Raw genomic sequence first — 23,757 nt, forward strand, 5'->3', positions numbered from 1 at the left:
AAAAAAACCCCATAAAACCACCAAACCTCCTCAGAACTCAAATCACAATCACATTTCGCAAAAAAAAGGTGGGCTTTTTTCTCTTTTTGTTAGGAAATTATTATTTTCTTTTAATCCATTTACTGAAGGACAGGGTAACAAAAAACCTCCAGATTTATATGAAGCCACAGAATTAAAGAATTGCAGATTTTCAGCAACCAACTGTTCAATCTCTCAGTATTAGCTTAAGAGAAGAAAAAAAAAGTCAACAACAACATAAAGTGTTTAATGTGCAAGTAAGCACTGTATGATATGAACCTTTTTTTGAGAGGCATTTAACTGAGACCCAAGGCCAAGTTAAGTTTGATGCTCTTTTATAACTGGGAAATTTCACTTTCAAGTTGTAAACCAAGGCTTTCCCTGGTTCACAGGGAGAATCTATCACAACTGGTTAGTTCACGTTTTTTGTGACATTTTCAAGATAGACTTAGAGAACATTTAAAGCAGCATTTAATTTTTTTCTTTTATTTTGTGGCAGATGTACCCCAAGTGGGAAGTGGGTTTTATTCAGACAACTAATGCAAACCTGCAACTCATCAAGTCTCATTAGTTCTAGTGACTTCATGTTTGCTAAATAATCATCTCAAAAACTAAAAGTCTTTGGAATTTACTACAAAACATTTTCTCGTACACAAAGAGACAAAGGAGATCTCAACAACTGTTTAATGAATTACTTTAGAACAGTAATGCTATTACTGAAATAATTCCCATCATGAAAGGTGATTTAAGTGTGAAAGAAATCTTCAGAATGGCTTTGGACCCTATAACTTGGGATCTTTTCAGTGAAATCAAATGTAAACTGAAACAGATCCCCTAGATCGCACATAAACACATTTTGGTTTTCTTTTTCTGATTTGTATACAGAAGGATGCTTCAATTGCATGTCTACCATAATAATATAAAAAGCCAACTTAGTCACAAAAGACTATTGGATTAAAACGTCCATGATTTACTAATGTACAGCAAAAACTAGCATCCAGCTCATTAATCAGTGTTAATCAGCATACTTCCATTGAGGTCCAATTTATGCCAGCTAAGAATCCAGCCTTAGATTTAATGATCTAATTGGCAATGAAGCAGAAAGATAGGTTTACAAAATCCACAGTGAGGAAACAGAAGAAAAATAGAAAGAAAGAAATATTCTGGCAGCAATCCAGCATTTATAACTGAACTAATGTTCAATTACTGTGAAATGCTTTATGGAAATAAATGTTAGTTCTACATGAATCCCAAATGAGTTCATTACAATCAATGCTATTAAAACAAAGTGCTACTAATATGCCAAACAACTGTGATTGCAGTTTCATAAACTAGTGCTTAATATCCATCAGAGATTAAAAAAAATTCTGTAATAACTAAACATAATGATGTGTCTAATTCAAAATTATGACATGGATGATAATGTTAATTAGCCTTGCACACATAGCGCAATGTGCAAAAAACATTAGAATACCTAAAGGTTACTGAAGGATCACAAAACTACTCTATGTTTTACATCATCAGAAGAGGAAAATCATAGGCTCATTACATCACATAATCATTCACTTGTTTTCATTTATTTTTTTCCCAAGGCCTAAGTGTTTATGAACATGCTCTTTTTGTTAGAAATTTATAGTTAGTATAGTACATAAAACATGGAATTCAATCACCATTTTCAGATCCCTAAATGACAGCTAAAAAACCCCAACAATTAAGTACTTACACAAATACACGCTATTAATAAATATCAGTCCCCCATAATGGGGGAAAACCATTAAATTCTGTGAACCTGGTCAGTCTGAATGTTTCCAAGGGTCTTTCCCAAAGGAGAATAACACATTTTTGTTAGAGTATAATGGGTGATTTTATTTGAAAATATATTTACAAGGCAACTGTACAGGCACCACTGTCAGTACTGGAATTTCCCTAATAGAAAAGGTTTCACTTAAAACACCCACACACAACCTAGGCACAGATTTTAAACATAGAATATATGTGGAGTTAAGTTGTTGAAGCAGCATCAAAGGGATAATATCTAAGTAGGAAATGGTGCCACTCATACTGTACATTCTAAGGTCTGTTGTTAAATCTGACAATTTCCTATCTCATTTGGAACTATGTAAATTTAAATAACACCCATGCAGTTTGAGTGGAAAATTACCAGTGAGCATTTAGGACATATATATGTGTGCATGCACTGGTCAGAATTAAGTATCTACACAGTCACCTTGAGAAAGAATAATTTTTATAAAATGTGTGATAAACCACAGTTTACTGGCTACTAGCAATAGTAATAAACTATTCCCGTTAATTACTTCTTTTTTTGTTGGTTTCAGCTTTAGTTAGTCAAAATACTCCAAGTGCTCTGACAAAGACATGCATCTATTTCCACCCTTCCCCAACCACCTGATGGATGCATTACCTGACATAACGGCGAGAGGGAAACTCACAGCACTCTCAATATGAGATATAAAGTAAGCTCCATTTTATTTCACCAAACGAGAAACTTATATACTGTTACAGAAGTTACTATTCGTAGCTACACACGCACCTGCAGTCTGTTCTCACACATTCAGGGATCCTCCTGTTAACTCCCTTATTCTTTTCTCATAACACTTCTGACTCCCTAATCTTTCTCATGACATTCTTCCCACAGAACATTCTCAGGTAAACAAGCCACTGTAGCTTGTTGGAATTTTACTGAGGCCTGAGAATGCTGAAGCCTTGCTCAGGCCTGCTCAGTTAGCATGAGTTTTGCTGGAAAACTGCGTTTTCCAACAATTACCCTTTACAGATATCTCTAGTGGAACAAAGTTTTCTAGTTCTATGGTCCAATATTAGAACCACTGCTCACAAGATTACTTTCTTGCAGCTTTTACTCCTCTAATTGTTTTAACAAGTACTGTAGCTTTTTCACCTTTTTTTATTCTTAATATGGTTTCTTTTGAAAATACCACATTAGCATGGACCCTCTTCCCTTTTGCTGAAATGTCTAAAACTCAGATGAACATGTGACAAATAGCAGAATTATAACCTTTTTAGACAGGTTTTCTGGAAGAAAAAATGTCTTACATGAGTCTACTAAAATCACAAAAACAAAAGCAACATTAGACAAATACTCCTCTTTCAGCAAAACACACTTCCCAGTCCATGAAGAGGTCAAGTGTTGCCTTTAATAGTCACGAGCCAATATTCGCTACTGCAAAACAAGAGATGCGAATCTCCACTTCCTTGGACAGGGAAGTTAATTGAATAGTGATTCCATTAGAATTAACTTTCTACCTTCTTTGGCACCATAGCGGGTGTGTGCGGCAAGGTTTTAGTGAGGGAATGGCTACCAGGATAATTTTTCCAGAAGCTGCTAGAAGCAGCAGTTCCTGTGGAACCAATGCCAGCCAGCTCAAGAGACCTGCTCCTGGCCAAAGCTGAGCCCATCAGCAGCAGTGGTAGGGCCTCTGGGATAACAGATTTTAGAGGGGTTAAAAAATGACCCTACAAAATTCAGTAACCTCATCCAGTGATTTCTTCTCCTCTTTGGAATGTTGCTGTGACTCAACTTCCAAGACAATAGGAGAGTGAAGTTAGTTGATATACTGGGAACCCCAGGTCAAATCAGCAATCTGGGGCTTTCCTGCACCAAGCTTTATTATCCCATTAAATGGGACCAGGCACTGGGTTATCCTATTTCAAACCTACACTCAAAGGGCAGAGCACTTAGAGTATCTCTGTCAAACAAGGTTCCCCTCCTTTGATCAGAACTCATTCAGAGACAATTCAAGAGAATAACCAAGATAATTGTAAATTCTCTTGACTTACATCCCTCTTAGAAGTTAGCGGACTTTCACTGGATGTTGGAACATTTTTGTATCTCAAAACAGATCTCTTTTTATAAAAGGACTGAAAGAACAAAACAAAAAAGACATGAGATAAGATTCCTTTAGAGTGTAAGTGTTCTTATAAGTAATTAGTGGTGCACTTAATTGTCTAGAGCAGCTGATGCTGCCTGTAGCTTTTATCATCTTAGTTGCAGAAAGCAGTGAAAACTCCTCCAATCAATACAATTACAAAATCGTAGGAGATAGTTTCCCAATGTGTTTCTACAGCCCTGGATTTTGTGTCCTTTCATTAGGTTTTTATGTGCTACCTTTCATAATGACATAATGCAGAAGGAACACTAAAACTGAGCTAACCAGAGCACAGTACATTTGACCTCCACTCCCTGTGCCAATCTTTGTTGGAGCTAAATAATTCTGTTTCCAGACAACGTTCAGATCTGACCAGGACAAGCTATTTGTAAATGCAGAACACACATAACTTTTCTCCCTCGCTTGATGCTCTTCAGGTTTAAAATTGCCTTATGCAACAAACATAGTATACTGAGTGATTGAAAATTGCCAGAAGACTCCAAGTACACTTCAAGAGCTGTTCAGATATACCAAAAGCTTTGAAAACTGCTTTTCTCAGATCTTAGACTGTACACAATTGTTCCAATTTATATTCTAGGAATTGCTTCTGAGAAATTTAGAGTACGTATTTTCTAGTCAAAAACATAATTAGCACTGTATAATGACCAAACTTTTGCAAAGGACTGGGATGCAGAAAGTGACTTTGCAAATTGAAAAGGATTTTAGTGATTCAAAATATCCTCTAAATAGTCTTTTCATAATAGTCATTCACAACATAAGCAGGGATAACAGTACCATTTAAAATGGCTAGTAGTTAGAATAAAGCCAAAATGTCTCATTCTGGGAATCTGATGTAAAAAAATGGAACATTCTGTAGTGTTGAAAATCCTCTTTTCCTCTGCCATCTCTACAGTTTTTGTTCAAAATTTTATTTGAAGACGATGTTTCATGAACGACAACTTTTCCCCAATCCCATTAGCCACTCTGTCAACACCAGCATTTTTGCAGCTGTGATTTTGATGAGGTTTTAAATCACAACTCTGTTACTGAGATCATTCATATGAAAGGCCACCATTCCACAAAATATTTTTGCCAATCTTAAAACACCATTGACATTTAAAAACAAACACTAATTTCAAAACTTCTTTCAAATTCTGTCAGACAACTGTTGCTATTCCTTGAAATATCAGCACTACCATCCTCATGTGAGGACATGACAAGAGTGACCCGGAAAAACAAGGTGTCTTGCCTTTTGCCAGCAGTATTTTCAGTGCAACACTTCCTTTTTTCCCCCCCTACATTTTCTCTTGACCAAAATTTATTTATACTTCAACTGAGGTTTATCTTTTGAACTATGAGGCCTGAAAACAACTTCAGCTAAAACAGCTATTAAGGGATAATATTCTTTTGCATCCTCTAGTTTTTGATCACAAATAATATTCTGTACCAAAGTCACCCAGTTAGTAGGAAGAAAAAAAAAAATCTATTTTTATTCCATTTTTCTGATGGAAAAACATATAGCAGAATTTCCACTTGTATCTGATTGCAAATGTAAATTAAAACAATTTCATAAAATTAGATTACTAAGGAAGGCAAAAGTCTCTATTCTTTAGAACACTAAACAAATTTGCAACAATTACCTGGAGAAAAAATTGACTTATTTAATTTCTGTTGACACTCTTGCACTTATGAGAAACCAGCAATAATACAGCAAAATTTTAGGGGGAATAAATCTGTTTAAAAAAAAGATTGACAGGAAAGTTGTTAAAAAGTAGGAAGCTTAGAAGAAACATCTAAAAAAACCCTTTTAAAATGCTATTTAAGTTTTTACGTACCATTAGCAAAATTATGATTCCTAAACTGAGACAAGAATAAACACAGAAACATAACCACAGAGTATTTCTGAAGACAAAAAAAAAAAAAAAAAAAATTCCTGGCCTTCCACAATCATGGAATACTTTTAAGAAAAAAATGGTAGGCACAAAATAAGTGCCTGTAATTATAATAAGTTTCTCTGCTGTGGAAACTGCTACTCAGCAGTAAATAGAAGTAAAAATTATTTTCTGCCAAAAAAAATTCAACTTTACATTTTATCATTCCAACAGTTTTATTAACAAGATAACAATATTTTGTTCTCACAACTTTGAAAGCAGAACCATGTGAATTAATAGCTAATTCCGATTTAAAATTAATGAGCTTTACCGCGTTGCTTTCTTTCCAATTTTCTTGAATAGAATTTCCTTTAAATAGTCTTTCACATAATGCATAATCTTCTAAGTCCCAATTGAGCAACAATGAAGTCTCGTTAGTCTTTGTCACCTCATAATCATTCATGCTGCATTTTAAACAATCAACATAAATTGCTGCCTTGGGAAATTATTTTGGAGTTATGGAAGAAATATGTGCCAGTTTAAGTTGTAGTTTGTTCTTGTAAAGCATTTTATACTAAAGAAGTCTTACTGGGCATACGAGAGTGTTTTCTTATTAAATTACTTTTTTTTTTCTGCTATGTGTGGATTACTTCTGACATATGTTAAATCCTAACTGCCTGCCCACTTCATAACAGGTCTATTTAAAAGCAGCATTTTTCACAGAGGTGATAATGTAGATTTATATATTTTAAAGGAGCACTTCAAAGCAATTCAAAAGAGGAGAAAGAAAACCAAAACAAAACATGCAGGAGTATTTTTTCACAAGGAAGGAATTTCACAGCACAAATGCTTATTTCAAGGGATTTCTTTAATTTCCCCTATACCTCATTGTCAAGTCATCTGTTTCTGGCATTTTGACAGAATTTATAATGGAACCAGCCCCTTGTTTGTTGACCTGACAATTAAGCAATGCTTACAATTAAATCAGAATCCACCTCTGGGCAGTGGGCCAGCACACATCTCACCTACCACTTAGCTGCTGGTTTTGACTCACTTTGAGACTAGATGGCAGCTAGGTATGTCATTAATGGATGTTTTCATTTTACACTAAGATTCAATTTGTGTCTCATCCTTCAGTACCACACACTCAATATCTTGTTTCATGTCACTCAATATTTTGGCAATAGTTTTAGTGCTACAGGATCAGAACATGTTTTCCAGATCTGGTCAATGTCCATCATTAAATGCAGAAAGAGAATTGTTACCATATTGCAGTATGAACTCCCTGTAAATGGGCAAGGTGCTCACTTCAGATTTGGAGGGAGTGCAGACAGCAAGCAAATTTTACAGAGACAAAGCCAGGAGATTAATTACTCTTTGGTTTACCAGAGAAGTTTTGCTGTCAGGGAAGAGAAGGGGAAATGTTGGAAATTCACAAAGCTTTTGAGCAAAAGAAGCTTTTAATTAAGGCTTCCACATTCTTGCAGATCATCTAAGACACACTTATATCTTTGCAAAGGTGTAGGCACCCTTAAGTTACATATCACATGAAGAGGGAGACTGAGACATGGTGCTGTCAGGAGGGTCCCATTAAGATCCTTTTCTCTCCTTTCCTTAGGGGTTTCCTTTCCCATACCTTAGGAGGGTATGAACAGACCAGTCCATTAAAAATATGGGACTTCGGTCTTAAAAGTTTTGACTTAATTATGAAATAGAATTTTCTGTAACCTCAAATACAGAACCAGGTTTTCCAACCAAATAATATTTAGCCCATGCAAAAACACATCTACTTTAACACACAACAGAAAGTCTCCTGTACTTTAAACCCACTAATTAGCTTATTCCTGAGCAAAATGACAAAGCTGAGATAGATACCACACAAGTTCTTAATGCCCTGCATCCTTCATCCTAAGAGCTCTGCAAGGATTCAGTCTCTCAGGAGAAACACCTTGTTCAGGCACACGGTCTTCAGACAGAAGTCCAAACTATGTGTTTTCCATGGAAGGACATGCCTCACTATAGTCTAGAAGAACAGAATCCTACCTATCTGTGCTTGCATAATTTTCTTTTGTGGACCCTAGATAGCTCTCACCTTAGCATGCAGACTTCTGGGCATTTCAGTCTTCAGGAGCTCACTCCAAACATAGAATCACCAGCTGAGATTACCTCAAAAGCATGGTATTGCATTAAAAAGTAAAGAGTTTAGAAGCCAGACTGAATTTTTAAATTTTGGATTTACTGACTTAGAGATTATTAGACGTTGAGAGGAAAAAAAAAAGACCTTTATTTATTTCATAGTTTAAGATTAGTAAAGTAGAGCGAAGACATTATTAAGTTTGAAATTCACAGTTCACAGATCTCTCAGTCACCTTTAAGACTTTATTCTTCCCTCACAAAATTTGTAGGTCCCCAGCTCTCTCTCTGTCCCTAAATCTTAAAAAGCAGAAGTTGAAGCTTCAAGATAAGAGCTCCCAGTTCCACACAGGAGATCTGGAAATACAGAGACTTCAAGCTCCCTAGAGAATAGTGTGGAAACCTGACCCATGATTACACACCCAAGATCATCAGACCTGTGACGGGGACCTGAGAGGTTCAGGCAACCCCAGCTCTTGGCTCAACTTGCTTGCATTGCCATGTTAGGGAACTTGATCTATAGAGGACATAGGAGAGCTGCATGACCCCAGCTTTCTTCTGAAAAGACTGCCTAAAGCTTTAAAAGCACAGATTTCCAACAGAACAAACACGAGAATGGTTAAGAAACCAGCAGGCTTTGCTTTATTTTTAAATAGTCATGGTTTTGCATGGCATTTAAAGTAAAAGTAATAAAGATATTTCACAACATAAGTCTTGTTTTGCTGCGTAGTTCCCTAACCAGCTGTAGATTAAACTCTTCCTGAATAGAGTTTCATCAGTTCTGTCATTCTCACACCCTTAAACACTTGCAGAAGAAAGTTTTCAAAGAGCCAGGACCCCTTATTGAAATGTCTTGTGAAAAAAGGAAAAAATCTTTATACAAGGGCTTGCAATTATTAATAGGCTTCACTTTTAGTTAGTTAATGATCCAATTCAGCTGTGATCAAAGCACAACAGCTAGATAATTCAGGATAGAAAATGGAGTTAATTTACTTAGATATGATAGTACTTTCCTAATGACTTTATTTCAGTGGAGTTTCAATTAGTTATTAAGTTATTTTACTCATTAGTCCAACAAGATGTCTGCAGGCAATTAACATGTCACTCCTCATGAAAACAGAGCATCTATTTCTTTTACAGAGAGATATTTTTAAGATTTATATTACTGAGACTTTTTTAAAAGTTCAGTGAAAAAGTAATTAAACACTGAAGCTCAACGAATTGGCCCTTTATTTTTGTTTATTTAGGGGACTGAATGACTAATGAAAAAAAGTTACCATTATTAAGGCCCATTTATCAGTGCTTCATCTAGTTTTCAGTTCTGCTTGCCAAACATGGATTTTCCTTACCTCATCAGACATAGACCATACACACTTGAAGAACAGACCACAAATTCAAAGCCACCAGTTTTTGTAACAAAGTCATTCTCTCAAACTGCTAAACCGTATATCTGAGCACTGCTAAAGTCCTAGGAATAGTTAAAAAACATGAGCTACAGCAATTAATATATAAGGTTTTATCAGTTTGTATTCTAATATCAGTCACTTCATATTGTAACATAAGGATGTCATAGCTTTAGACAATTTACAGGGCAAAAACTCCAAGATGGGTTACATCCCCTTAGTTTCCAGCCTCTTCCCCCACCAATAAGGAGACAAATGGGAAGAGATATGAGTGGAAAAGTAACAGTTTACTAAAAGAAAAACAGCAACAGCCAATCTAACAGCAACAACCACAGGATACAAAAGTTCTGAGTCAGAGAAACAAAGCAAACAGGGTGGCAGCTGCTGTGTGAGCCCTGTGGCCCAGAGGATAAAGACAAGATGGCAGAGAAGGCCCTTGCTCTAGGCCGCACGGCTGAGAGAGAACACAGGAAACAACACAGCAACCCAGCCCCCATGGCTCCAGAACTCCCTTGCCCAAACAAAACCAAAACCTGGAAAAACGTTTTTAAATGTTTTGTCCAGAAGGAGTTAAGGCAGAAATGCTGGCAGAAACTTGCCGGCAGTTGCAAGGCATACCTCCCTGGGTGGCTGGACCTCATGGAGCAGAGTCTCTCTCCCAGCGTGGATGGACTGGGGACAGCTGCACTTGTGTTCATGAGCTGCAAACTCCTCTCCTCAAACCTGCACATTGCATCAGCTGCTGGAGGATTTTTTTATTTTACTTTTTAAATCAAGGACAATAGGCCTTCTAGACTTGTCTCGCTTTAGCTGTCCTCTGGTTCCCAGGCTCTTAAGTACTCATCCTTCAAGCCAAAATGCAGTGGTAGAAAGCAGGGTAAGTAGAGAAAGGGGAAGGTTTCTGCTGTGGCCTTGCAAACCTCATCACCTGCAGGATAAGCAATTTGGACTACTCAGACATACTGGCCCTGGGGAAGTCAGGCAGAAACGCTTACTGGAGAGAAGCAGAATTAACTTATCCTTCTAAATGTATTTCCCAAGAGACAAGATCCCACAAACTTTAACAGCCTAGCAGAAGTGCACAAGAGTGGGTCAAACCAGCTCGGAGGAAGAATAATGAGCTTGACAGCCAGCGCTGCTGGGAAAGGCATGCAGACAGCTGTGGAGACAGCCAGGCTGACAGGCTTTTTATTGTTTTGTTTCTAATGGCACTCCGATAAAATAGGATGATCAAACAGAAATGCACATTCATAAAGTGACTCTCTGAACCCTCTTCTCTGTTATTTATGGCAAGATAGGAGGTCAAATCAGAGGGGTTTTAGCTGATGAAGAAAAGCTGCAGGAAGGATTTGCTTAATTCCAAGAAAGGGCAAGTTTCTTCTTCTTAAAAGAAAATTACTAGGCACATCCTTCTTAAGAGCTAAGAAGTTCCCAAAAAATTTGATTTCCAAATGCAATTTTGCATAGGCAATTATTTTTTATCCAACTCAATATTTGACTTTTTGTTTTATTCTTTAAAATAAGTATTTTGAAGGAATCCTTTCCTTTTAGCACAAATAGTAACACCACACCTCATTCTGTGGTTGAAGAAGACTAAGTTTGAATTATCCAATGGGAGACTTATGGCAGTATAACCCTTCTGCAGAAAAAATACTTCAGAAGAACTTCAGAAATTTTCAGAAAGGTATACTCAAATTGAGAGTCTTTCAAGTATCACAATATTTAACTTTTTCCCGCAGGTGCCCAGTTCAGATGCAAATGCCATATGACCACTGCTGTTAGAATTTACAAGATGCTAATTCTGATTTTCAGGTTTGGCTTAGAGTCATATTAACCTTCTCCCATGAAATTCTTAATAATGATATGCCCAAATAAATGTTTCACATCATTGTTATGTTGTCATCAAGCTTGACAGCATGAGGTATTTACCACATTTTGCAAGCAGTGTTTAGCATCTTACAGGACAGAAGTGAAATTTTAGCTTTTGGGATAAAAAGAAATGGAGTGCAAATGATCAGCTGGGGGAAAAAAAAATAAAAAATCTAGTACCATAACAGATTAACCACCATTGGGAAAAAAGAATCCAATTCCTTGCTATCCTAAATACTTCTGTAGAAACTTCAATATTTTAAGAACAGATGATGTATTACTATCCCCAGCTTTTAGGCTCAACAATCCTGTATCAAGTGCTTCATTTCTCCACGGCACAAGACAAGTGTCACATTCCCAATTCTTTTTATACATCAAACCACTGTTATATTGCCATGCCAGAAATATTTGTTCCACAGGCAGAGCTTAAAAACTTATTCCCATCATCCTCCGAACTGGTCCCATAAAACCAGTAAGGGCAAAAGGTCAATTAGTGACTGAGGTTAGCTGAAAACAGAAAGGGACAGGGGGAGGGAAATTAAAAAGAAAGCTATTTCAGTGCTGTGCTGAAACCAATTTACTTGTATCCAAACACTGGCTTTCTCTTTCCCACTCAAACCCAAAATAAAACACTTCAGTCAGTCCTACAGATTCTCTAAAGATAGAGAAATAGAAGCAGGCTCTTTGAACCTGGGCCTCCCAAACACTGAATTAATGCATTAGCCAGTTTCCCCCCAGCTAAGGAGGGTCAGATCTAAATCATTCCCTTTCTAGAATTGCTTATTCATTCTGCTACAGCCACTTTGAGGAAATCAGACAAGTCACAAAGGTTTTCTCTTTGGAGAGGAGTCCTTACTCTTTGGAGTGCTCAACTATATTATCTTGAAAACACACTAAATAAGTATGCACAGAGTCCCAACAAAACCCAAACCAGATTGGAAGTGGTTGTCTTCACAAAGGGATCAGGTAACACCATTTATCTGTCAAGACTAGATAATAAATGAAACATTCTCTCTTGCCTCTGAGCTGTTTTCTGAACAGCACCTGGTGTCATGAATATAGTAAACAAAAAAGCTTTAAGGAGAAAATTCATTCCAATATTAAAATCTCCATTATTACGAACTCTTTGGAAAACAGAAAAAGCTAAAGGCTTTCCTTCTTTATTTTTTGCATGGGGAAAATAAGTTACTAGCAACAGCGAATACAACCAGCCAGCAGTATCATTTTGGACAGTTTCCGGTTCTGTAGTGTTTTATATGCTTAATAGCTCTCAATTAACTCAGCAGAGGAAACCAATTATGAAATTACTATAGCAAATAGAATGCAGTACTCCATGCAAAAATTAAACTATATGAATATATTTGCCAATTCCAAACATTAAAAAGTTTTTTATTCAGAAATGGATAAACCAAGGCTGAACCAACTGTGTTTTGAGACAGGTAGGGGAGAAGAGGAATATATTTTCAGGTAAGATGAGACTCAGTTTGGCATCTCAGACAAAACTTGTCAAAGTAACACAGTGAATACCAACAAATGAGTTGCAATTGCTAAGCAACTAGAGTAACTAAATTGCTCTAGTTTGTCCTGAAAGTTCTGGATGGTAGATAGAATTCTCTGATCATCACAGCAGTCAGAAAGGGAAAAAAAGTATACTTCTAGAAATCCATGGATTTCAGTATCAAAGCAACTTCAAGTTCTCAAAAGCACAGCAAAAAACCAGCACATTTCTGACTATAAGTTTTTATAGGGTGAGGAAGCATCAGGATGGTCCATGCTTACCTCTACCATGCTCACCTCTCTACCTTACTTTCATATTTCATGACTGTGCAGACAGGCGATATACTGACCAAAGCTAACTTACATTTTCCATGCTCAGGATTGCTTTGGAGAAAAATTTATTCAATAAATTTCAGAGAAGCAGCCATTGCACAAATGCTACGTGAATATCTCTAGCAATGTTGAAGTCCCCAGCAATTAGACATGTTCAAACTACTCGGTGAACTAGTTAACCGAATTCATCTGCCATTTATTAACCTTTTCTAATTAATGTTCTATCAAGTAATAAAATACAGAGCAAAGTCACCCTAGGGAAGTATAACCAAACAACTGGTAGAGGGACAGCATCAAGAGTAAAAGAAAAAGTGTGTTACAAAGTTAATAATCATCTCTTGTCAATACAAACCTGGGTGAAATAGTTGATATCAAAGAGGTTGGATGCCAGCTGGTCACAACCACAGCTCGGCTGGTCATCACAAAGGCACAGCCTGTGGCTCCATTTTGAAATAATTTCCAAGTTAATTGGAAATGAGTAATTATTCACTGCTACTAAAAATTTACAGTCTTTCTGATGTTCTCCTTTATGTATGTTGATTCTCTCCCAGATGGGGAGTAGCTTTTCATTTCTAGGATATATTTTTTTGTGTGACTTCAGGGTAACTCTGAATATTGTTCTGAAGCAAGTCAGAGGAAGCATGCTGTGCTATTAAGATATTGCTGCATAGTTGCTACTCTGCAGAGATGGACGATGAAAAGCACACACCTCTACTCTTACCCAGCAGGAGCAAGAACTGAACTGGCCTCAATCACAACTACAGCAAAGCTCAAAGCTTTGTTTGGTCACTCAATTTATTTCTTTGGTGAGACAGGAGTTAGAAAATAGGAACAAAAAAGCTCAGAGCCTGACAAAGACAGGAAAATCCCTTAACAACCACTATCATGGGCTAAATAAACTGGACTGCAAGAAATTAAATTATTACAAGTTACGGTAGGTTTTTTTTTTCCTGATAAGGGTAGTGGTATACCAACACATAAAAGGATCAAACATATATAAACTTTAGTAAAACAACTTTACACCCCATGTTCCAAGCTCAGCTTCAACCCAGGAGTGAACATCTGACAGTGTAGTCTTACCTGGAACTACAGGTCCTTTGGGGAAACACTTTCTCTGAGGTGAGTATATCCATTGCCTGCGTGGCTTCAGGGAGCTGGGGTTGCCTTCTCATTGCTTCTTCCCTTGCCCTTTCAGACACTAGAAGATAACTAGACAGCAAACTGGAAGCTCATTTTCTAGCTTTGCTGAAAATATTTAGAAATTTTCTCCCTAGAGGCAACTACTTAAAACAACTTTTAGATAACCTCCACCCTCAGCGATCCTTCTTCCACTCCCCCCTCAGCTGTTTTCTGCCCTCAGAAGCGTTTCCACAGAGGCTTCACCACCTTCCCTAACGAGCTCAGCTGTGTCCTCAGGTGCATCTCCTTTAGAGCTGATTGGAACCAGCTGGTTTGAATAACCCTGACCTCTCCGGGGCCAAACCTGCAGCCTCTTTGCCCTCATCCTGCAAAAAAAAACCACCCTAACTTTACCACATAATTCAGACAGCAATGTTCCTTAATAAAAGAGAATTTTAGGAAGAATTTTCTAGAAAAATGCATTTCATGCAAATGGTGCAGGCTAGTGTAAATTTAGCAATTGTGAAACAAGGAAATCCATTGGGCTTTACACGCAAAAGCTTTGGAAAATACTCAACAGGTGTGAGAATTATTTTCCCTGGGTCACAGTTAGTGTCTAAAATAATGCAGTAATCCATTCATAAATGATAACACTTACCTGAGGTTTTTTTGAGCTCTGAACCAATGTACACAATGAACACATTTGTGCTCTGCCTGTCTATGAATGCACAGGTAATCATCCTGCTCCCCCATTTCTGCTGGGGAATACTGGGAGGAGAATGCAACATGAAAGCTGTTTGAACCAAATACTGCCATTTATCAGACCTCCAATGCAGAGCAATTCTTACTCCATGGGTAACTCACAACTGCACAGCACTGGAACTGTGTGCAATTGCATAACCTTGATTAGGGGAAAAAAATCAAGATACAGAATCTAACTGCACAGTTCAGATAAACCTTTGCTTTACATCTCTGTACATTCTCTAGACTGTTTCAGGTTTTATTATTCAATGATGTTTACTCTATATTTTAAAAATGCTCCCTTCATACCTCCAAGTCAGCAGTTACTATGTTATGGGAAGTGTTAGGGGTTTGCCTGGAAGAACAAAAAAAATTAAAGTTGTGAAGCTGGGGGAAAAAGAGAAAACTTATTTTTTGTCACTTCTCTGAGCTGGTCACAGATTTCAGTGAGGAACTCCACAAGCAAAATGATTCCCTGTGCTCACTCCAGTTGCAGGATTAGAACCTCATTTCTCGTCAGTGAAACTTCATGAATAAAAATGACGCTGAGCCTCTGCCCTTTATCCTCTACAAAGACATCTATGAAGCTCTTTTATCCTGTACAACCCATCAAAAGTATGCTCAAAAAATTTGACTAAATCTGCCAACAAACCGAGTTCTGTAATAAAATATAAATCTAGTTACTTTAAAATAAGGGATCACAAGCCTTCAAAGGAAAATCATTAGGCAGCCTTATGAAAAAATCACTAAGGTTACTGATACCAAAATTCCAACCAGAACTCAGAAAAAACACAGATTTCTTTATAGCAACAGTTGCTTTGAAACATAAGTTATGGAATAATACAGCCACAAGGGGAATATAAACTACAGAAAAAATGCAAAGGGTCTGAAATCACACCATCTTTACAAAGCTGTGTTCTGAAAGTGGATTTACATTCACATGAAATAAGAAACTGCAAAATAGATACAACACACAAGTCTTTATGTTACTCATTCTCACTCTTGCACTTTCCCTGTCAAATCATCTTTCATTTTACTGTTTAAAGTCTTGAATTGGCAGCTCTCTGAAGAGGCAGCTGTGTTTGCCAGGGGGCTGGATACAGACTCAGAGATGAAAGTTATTATTAATAAGAATTCACCCAGAAAAATTAATCACATTAATTGAAGTGTAGGACAGAGTAAATTTCCTAGTCAGATGCCTCTACCTGTGGAACCAGATAGTTTTAATTTATTAGGGGGAGGAGAAAAAACCAGACAAACAATAAAAGCATAACTGAGAAAGAAACAAATTCTTCTCTCACTCTCATCATTAGTCACTTTCACATGTATCCTGTAATTGTAGGCCTGCTTATCCAGCTGGTCTTGATTTTCTTTCAATAGAGTGATTTTTAAACTAAGACATAAACTTCGTTAATCTTAAGAATTATGCCAGTGCATTTGATATGTCTGTGCTTCATTAAATATTGTACTATGACACGTGGGAGATGTTTACTTATGTTACCAAGGAGTTACTAATGCAATGCTGGCAGAGGAACAGGTTTTTTTTTAATATATATATGTGTCTATATATATATATATATATATATAGATAATTAGATACTTCCCAAATATCAGAACTGGAGTTTCTGTGCCAGCCTTTCTATTTACAAACAGAAAGATCAGAAAGCATTGCTAGCTTTCAGCTGGAACTTGTTCATTTTGTTCATGGAGGGATATGGTGTCATTGCCTACAACAGAAGAAGATTAACTTCAAGAGCCCTGACCCTAATTTTACAGCATTCTGCAGGAAATATTTGTTGTTCAGGTGGATATAAAGGACTTTTCAACCATGACAACAAAATCCAATGACTATCTACACCAGCTAATTTAAGAGTGTGTGGGTGTGCATATGTGCCAAAAAAAAATAAATTAATTGCTGATTTTGGGCAAGAAATCCCGAGGTGTATTGTGCTGAGGTCTGAGTGTAAAGATCTTTGACCACAATACTTGTGTGTATCTTAGGAAGGAAAGTGGAAGAGAAAGGATGAGGTGTCACTCTTCTCCTTTTTAATCCTCATTCTGCATGGGAGGCTTGGGACTACTGTTGCAGTAGCCCTTGCGGAGCTGTCTGTCCCAGGACTGTCAGCAAGCGCACAGGCTCCAGAGGAGTCCTGGGACTGGGAGAACATTTAACTGATGGTGACTTCGTGCATCACTCCCAGGATGTTCCAAAGCCAAAGTCATGAATATGCACCTTGGTGGCACCTGATTGGCTACCCACCTCTCCTCCTCCCCAGTTCCTTATTTGGTTAGTTTCTAGAATGTTCGTCTTTGTTCTGAGGTTAAGTTAACTGTAATTGGTTCAGTCTAATGTTCTCCCCTCCCCTGGGTAAAGTTCATTAGTTGCTACGGTTGTCAATCTCCCCTACTAGTAACCCTATTGGCCTGCGAGCCAAAACTCCTCCCCTCTCAGTGTCCCTTATAACCCGTTACACAGCCCTTCTTGAGGCTCTTTGGTAGATGCCTCCAGCCTTCTTCATCCCCTCGTCACTCTCCCTACCCTCTAATAAACCTGCTGGAGTCTTCACTCAAGTGCCTGCGTCTCCTGTTTTACCGCGCTTGTGCCTTCTACTGCTGCGTCCCACCCGAGAGGCTTCATGCTTCCTGCGGACTTCCCCGTGAGCTCCCTGCAGGGCCAGCCAGGACTGAGCTTCTGCGAACCCAGGATGCGGCTGAGCCTGCTACCGCTCGCCTATCATGCTTCTGCGGCAGAAGTGGAAAAGTGGAAGAGAGAGGATGAGGTGTCACTCTTCTCCTTTTTAATCCTCATTCTGCATGGGAGGCTTGGGACTACAGGACATCAAGGTGAGTTAGAACAACTTCAAAGTTTACTCACTGCTCACAGGCTAGAGGTACCCACAGTTAATAGCAGTCTTGACACTTCTGTCTTAAACAAGTATGCTAGAGCTAATCCTCAAAACCTTGAGACTATTGTAAATAAATATATATTAGAGAAAGAGGGCATTAAAAAGACCTTCAGTAAGGTAAATGTGACACATCATGGAACACAGCCTAGAGCTCCACCATTACATTTGGTTTAAGATCAAGCTACATCCACCATTTAGCAGCACTTTGCTAAACTGATGTACATTTTACTGAAATGGCCTTAAAAAGCAACAAGGCTTTTGAAAAGGTTTTGCTTTTGTTATGCATGTTTGCAACTTGTTTATAGTTAGAATAATAACATTTTTAGTACATAAATACTTCTGTCTTATAATTCTTCTAGAAAAAAACAACTTTCATTCTTGAATGAAATGTATTTATATAGTCATTGCAGGAATATCTAATGACTCTCCAGGAAGGCTCCCAGAGTTAACTTTTCCAATAAAGAAACATGTTAATGTCACACTTTAGCTATTGGCAGTTCCTATTCTTGCTTTTGGATGCTATATCCATATAACTCTATTATTCCCTCCACATCAGCTCAATTCTTTGTTAGGGCACAAGACAGAGTATTATCCCTTCAAAAATTACTGCCGAGCTTTAAATTTCATGGCTGTCACATGCAATATCATGAATGCCGGGATAAATAATGCTTCCCAGTGAATTTCAGAGACAATATCATGCAATTTTTATCAATAAAGATTTAATACAGCATTTGAAATCTTTCTTAAATTTGCTTTCAAATAAAGGTAATAAATTTAATGGGGTTTCCTCACATATTAGAGGAAAAATGAGGAGACTTTATTTTTCTAAATTGAGTTCCAACACAAAATTAAAATGTGACTATGCCTTATGATACAGCAGTAAACATCTTTGTTTCTACTTTTCTTTTTTTCCAGAGATTATTTATTATTCTCCCTAATGTGGCCCTAAAAGATACCAAATTCTGCAGCATTTGACAAGAACAATCACTTCTTCAGGCTTTTTCACTCCAGAAAGTTGGCACAGGGACAGCTGGGGCAGGGCAGTAAAGAGCACTGACTGCACACACGAAGGTAGTTTAGAATAGGTGGTGAATTTCAAATCTGCCCCACAGCTGACTGTACTAACAAGAAATGATGCATTAGTTCTTCCCACAAAGGGAAAACCTTTCTGGATCTTGCAGAACAAGGCTTGCGGTTAGCACTATTCCAGTCCAGGGGTTGAAACCTGGAGGGAAATAACTTTTGACAAGAAGGCAAAGCAGTCTGTATTCAAATGCAGCTCTTGCATTCAGGAGTGCCCACAACACTGACTCACTTTTCACTCACAGACTGTAGCCTCTCCTTGTCTCTGACATCAGGCAGCCTCATTCTTTCTGGAGGTTTTCTGTGCAGCTTTGGACACCAATGCTGAGCACAGCGAATTGTCACTACTGCTTCTTTTCCCTGGGTCATTTTCCATCTTTACTACGTTGTTCTTCTAAGTCTCCATATTTATACAGAATCTATACAACTTATTTTCTCCCCTTCCTTTGGAACTTAAAAATGAAATGGTGCAACCCAGAGTACAAGAGTAAGGGCTACTTCTTTCGAGAAGTCCTCAAAATTCTGAAATTAAGATTCTTCCATTCTGTGATTCCAAAGCCACTTCAAGCATTAAGCAGATGGCACTACACACTCAGAGTTTACATAACTGCATTTCCTGAGATGCAGGCAGCTTCTTCCCTTCACTACTCACTAGTCCCTTTTCCTTTCTTGTATAGGAAGTATGTGAATCTGACTGCTTGATGACCTCTAGTTATCTTTCTGGCTCTAACAATTAACTCTTTTCTACCTGGTATCTTCAGTTTTCTAGAGCTCTAGAAAGGGATTTACTGTCTGTAGGCTGCCCCAGCCCGATGTTCAAAGGTTGGAAACAAAAGTTTCTCATTGCATCACAAAGAAGAATTTAGACTTTTAAATCAGTTGCTAGAGATGATGATGGCACAAACACTGAGGCATGGAGCTGAGTTGTTTACAGAGGTTACATGAAATTTGGATTATCAGTTAAGTCATGACAAGGGGTAGAGGCTGGGTAGAATCCTAGGATTTTCAGAAACACATAAAAATGCCATGTCTTCAAATATATGCTCTCATATGCTTCTTTCTCTATGAACTTTTCTCTCATTTATATAAAAGTATGCTTTGAATGACAGAGGACTTGTAAGAGCATCACTTAAGCAGATAGCAAAAAAATCTTCAAAAGAAGCTTTTCCGGTTTTAACATTTCTGTGTTTTTTTATATATTCTACTGTTTCACTGTCTCTGGGTGGTATTAGATTATCATTCCAAAAGAGAAGCACCTCAAATAATTTGCAGTGGACAATGAAATATAATTATACTGAAATATATCATGGTAACCTGATAATTGAATCTTTTAAAACATGATTCTTCTCATGCCAGTTAGAAAAACTGATGAGAAAAAGAAAAGAGTGATGGATATGTGCTGTTCAAATGAATGAAATTTGGATCAATTTTAGTGAACACCACTGCAATAACAGATTATTCACCTTCACATACTTCAGACCTTCAGACCACAGGACTGAAGGGGTTAGGAAAGGTATGTGAGACAGCTGTAGGCTGTGTTACTGGTCAGTGTTCAAGAGAATTATTACACACTAAACCATTTAAAATTTTTGTTAATATTGACCAATAATTGTGATTCCAAGCTAAATGTTCATGGCCCATCCTAGAGAAAGAAAAACACTACAACAATGCGCTATTTTAAGACATACCGATGTGCAGCTCAATTTTGAATTTGTGGAAGCTGCTTCAGCTGGCACAATTGTTTCACAGGTAAGGGGTAGCTTGAAAAGAGAAGCAAACCCCCTTGCTAAGTCCTATGTCTAGGGTGATTTCTGTCATAGTTTACTGCCAGAATCAGAGACTGTCTACCTTTAACAAATATGATAACACAATCACAGGGTAGCAAAATCAAAAGGTTTTGATTTCCTATCTGATGGACCTTCCCATCCTGACAGACAATGGTTAGACAATCAAAACAGGAGATATCCCAGCACCAGTCCCTCGAGCAGTCTTAAAGAATATGATTGCAGAAGAGGTCCTGTCCTTAGACACAAACTTAAGCAGGGTGTTCAGCCAATGTTTAGCTCTAAGCACAGCTTTACATTCACCCCTGTGCAGCAAAGCCTTTAAACATATCTGTATTTAAATATGCTCCTGAATCAGAGCCATAGCTAGCTACCAGAAAGCATCTGTTCTGTGATGCTGCCTCAACCTGGTTTAGCTCCCAGATTTAACTCCATGCCAAGATTTGTTTTCCAGAGTTACTTGTCACCAGGATGCAGGTGGATAATGCTGCAATTTGTAATTCATTTGAGTTAACATCCCACCCACTGCATTTCTTAAACTGCAGGTGCTTTACATCAGATTTTTACCTAGGCTGAGAGAGCTTTGAGCCTGGCTGGGGCTGGGAAAAAACCCTATGGGCTGAAGATTAAATATTAATGGGAAATAGACATTGGTACTACCAGCATGTTATCATGGCATGTGTGCTGACAACATACTCATCAAGTATGTTGGGAACCCAACAAGTCTGTGGGGACTAGTCATATAAATGATGCCAACTAAATGGAATTCTTTATTTTATATTTAATTGTAAAAGAAGACAAAGGTGATAAAAAGAACTCTGAGAGGCAAACGTCTGAGAGCATAATGAAAGATTACTGTACAACGTCAGATTGGCAGATGAGTTATAAATTGTCATTGATGGAGCTGTGAAAATTTCCTCTGCTGAGAACTTGTCCCATATAAGTTCATGATTTTAAGATCAGAAGAATTAGAACTATTAGGTTTAGTTTTAAACTGAGGCACCAAGTGTTATGATATTCGTGGTGTGTCCTCCATACAGACCTTTTTATATCTTAAAAATTTTATGCATTATATGCAGATAAGTATTGCCAGAAGCACTTTCTATTACCAGATACTACTGTAATGAAAGATAGGGATGGAACTTGGAAGGAGACATTCATCATATTTCTTTCTTGAATTAGTTAATAAAAATTCTTTTAATAAAGCACTGAATACCAAGAGGGCTAAGCTTTTACATTAGCAGCATTGGTACTTTCTATCAGGACCTGTTTAAGAAAAGGTATTATTTCTTCATAATTATTTCCTATTAACACTGCTAATATCATTGCACAGTATTTTACCAGAACTCTCTTTGATGAATTTTAAAAGTAGGAATGAAACTGCAGGCTAAAGTTGTTCTTTCTAGCTAGCTCTCATTTGAAGTGGAAATGAGGGATTTTCGTTGACCTCATTCTCTTTGTTCTTGTGGTGCTGGATAGCCACTTCTGAGGAGTGCATGAAATACAGCCGTTGCTTTTGGCCCAAGACCACTATCTCTACATTGATACTATTCATTTGCACAATTAATTACAAAGAAGTGCTGGGATTTATAACAGAAATGAGGTGACAATGAAAGGCTAGGAGAATTAAGCCCTGTGGAGCTTTCAAGTAGCAAGAAGTCTAGGTCCCTGAGCTTACTTAGTAAAGCCTTTCGAAGACGCTTAAGCCATGTTAAAGCCAGTTGCTAGCCATCATCCCTTTCTTTTGGAAACTGGAATGTTTTGAAGTTGAAACCAAAATCTTCATTTCAAGTTTTAGGATCTGTACGAGAAGGAAACACACAGCTGAAACAGCCCTGTATTCAAAGCAGCAAAGAAAGCATTTTGCATGTCTTTCCCTGAAAATGATACATTAGGAAGTTACAGAAGTGCAGGTAACAAGGCTTCTAAAATATTTCTTGTAGGTCAGGAGGCTAAAGGAGCTCTGCAAGATTTCATTTGAGAATGCTTTTTAAGGAATTTAATTTGCCAGAAGTTACAAATCAGAATAAACATGCTGATCTTTGCAAATAGCCAAAATTATTGAAGTCTCGAGACACCAGACAGAGTAGCAAAACTCATGTTTCCATATTCTTCCTGCAAGTATTCCTTAATTACTAATTATTAATTTGTGCAATAAGCTAGCTTTAGCCACCTGTCCTTGTAGCCCAATTAATTATCTCTTTTTGCACCTCTACATTTTTTATGTAGTTGCCATAAACAAGACTGGATACAGAGGTCCAGATTACACACATTATCCTTTACTGTGTATGATCCATGGAGTCCTGGAGATAAAACTGGAGTTGACCTCTTTACATGAACAAGAAACAAATTATTTGTGAAATCTTCGTATTCAGATCAGTAGGAGTATTGTCCAAGTATTTGGGCTTTTAGTCCAAATTTAAGCTTAAATTTTCCCTTGAGCTGTTATTTTATATAAATATTGCTGGCATCAGAGGTAATTCTACTCTTCCATGCAATATTTACTTTGCAGTTTGTAGTACAGCACTGACTGTAGGTGTTTGCCACTAAGTTCAAGTCAGTCAGTTGTTCTCAACACTGTTTAGGTAACTAAAGTTTCTTGCTGCCTACCACAATGCTCATTATCTAATCCAAATGAGAGCTGGGGGGATGTTTGTACTGATTTACTAATATGTCAATCAGAAACACCACAACTACCCTACATTACTTCTAACATATATTTAAGCCACTGCCATGTGTCAGTGAGCTTATCAAGTATATAATGCTCAACAAAACTTTCCTATTGTGTTTGTACAACATTGAAGTGTAATTATAAAAGCCTAGAATTTCTTTGTATTGCAGAATTATACATATTACCATATTACTAATAATGCCTCATTACTCATCAGTTCTTTACTTTATAAGAGAAGAGAGAAAGCAGGCCCTTATCTTCAGGGTGTTAATGACTACTTTTAAGTAGAAAAGGAAGATTTAAGTGGTTATGTATTTTACTTTTTCACAGGGACAAAAAAATTATATATTAATCTTGAAAAAGCATGACTTAAAATTGGGAAATACCATAAATAAAGCTGACTGTTTAATATTAACTCAGTGTT

General features: G+C 37.4%; 1 long non-coding RNA gene across 1 annotated transcript in view; it reads right to left on the reverse strand.

The window, feature by feature from the left end:
• The window catches only part of LOC146437740 (uncharacterized), a 227,862-nt gene extending 213,507 nt beyond the window's left edge, over window positions 1–14,355 (reverse strand). Inside the window, exon 1 of the long non-coding RNA XR_014851970.1 lies at window positions 14,110–14,355. This is a non-coding gene — a long non-coding RNA (uncharacterized LOC146437740). The remainder of the gene's footprint in view (window positions 1–14,109) is intronic.
• Between the last annotated feature and the right edge of the window lie 9,402 nt (window positions 14,356–23,757).

Source organism: Lichenostomus cassidix, chromosome 4, assembly GCF_008360975.1.
Source record: "Lichenostomus cassidix isolate B80296 chromosome 4, HeHo_3.0, whole genome shotgun sequence".
Lineage (NCBI taxonomy): Eukaryota > Metazoa > Chordata > Aves > Passeriformes > Meliphagidae > Lichenostomus > Lichenostomus cassidix.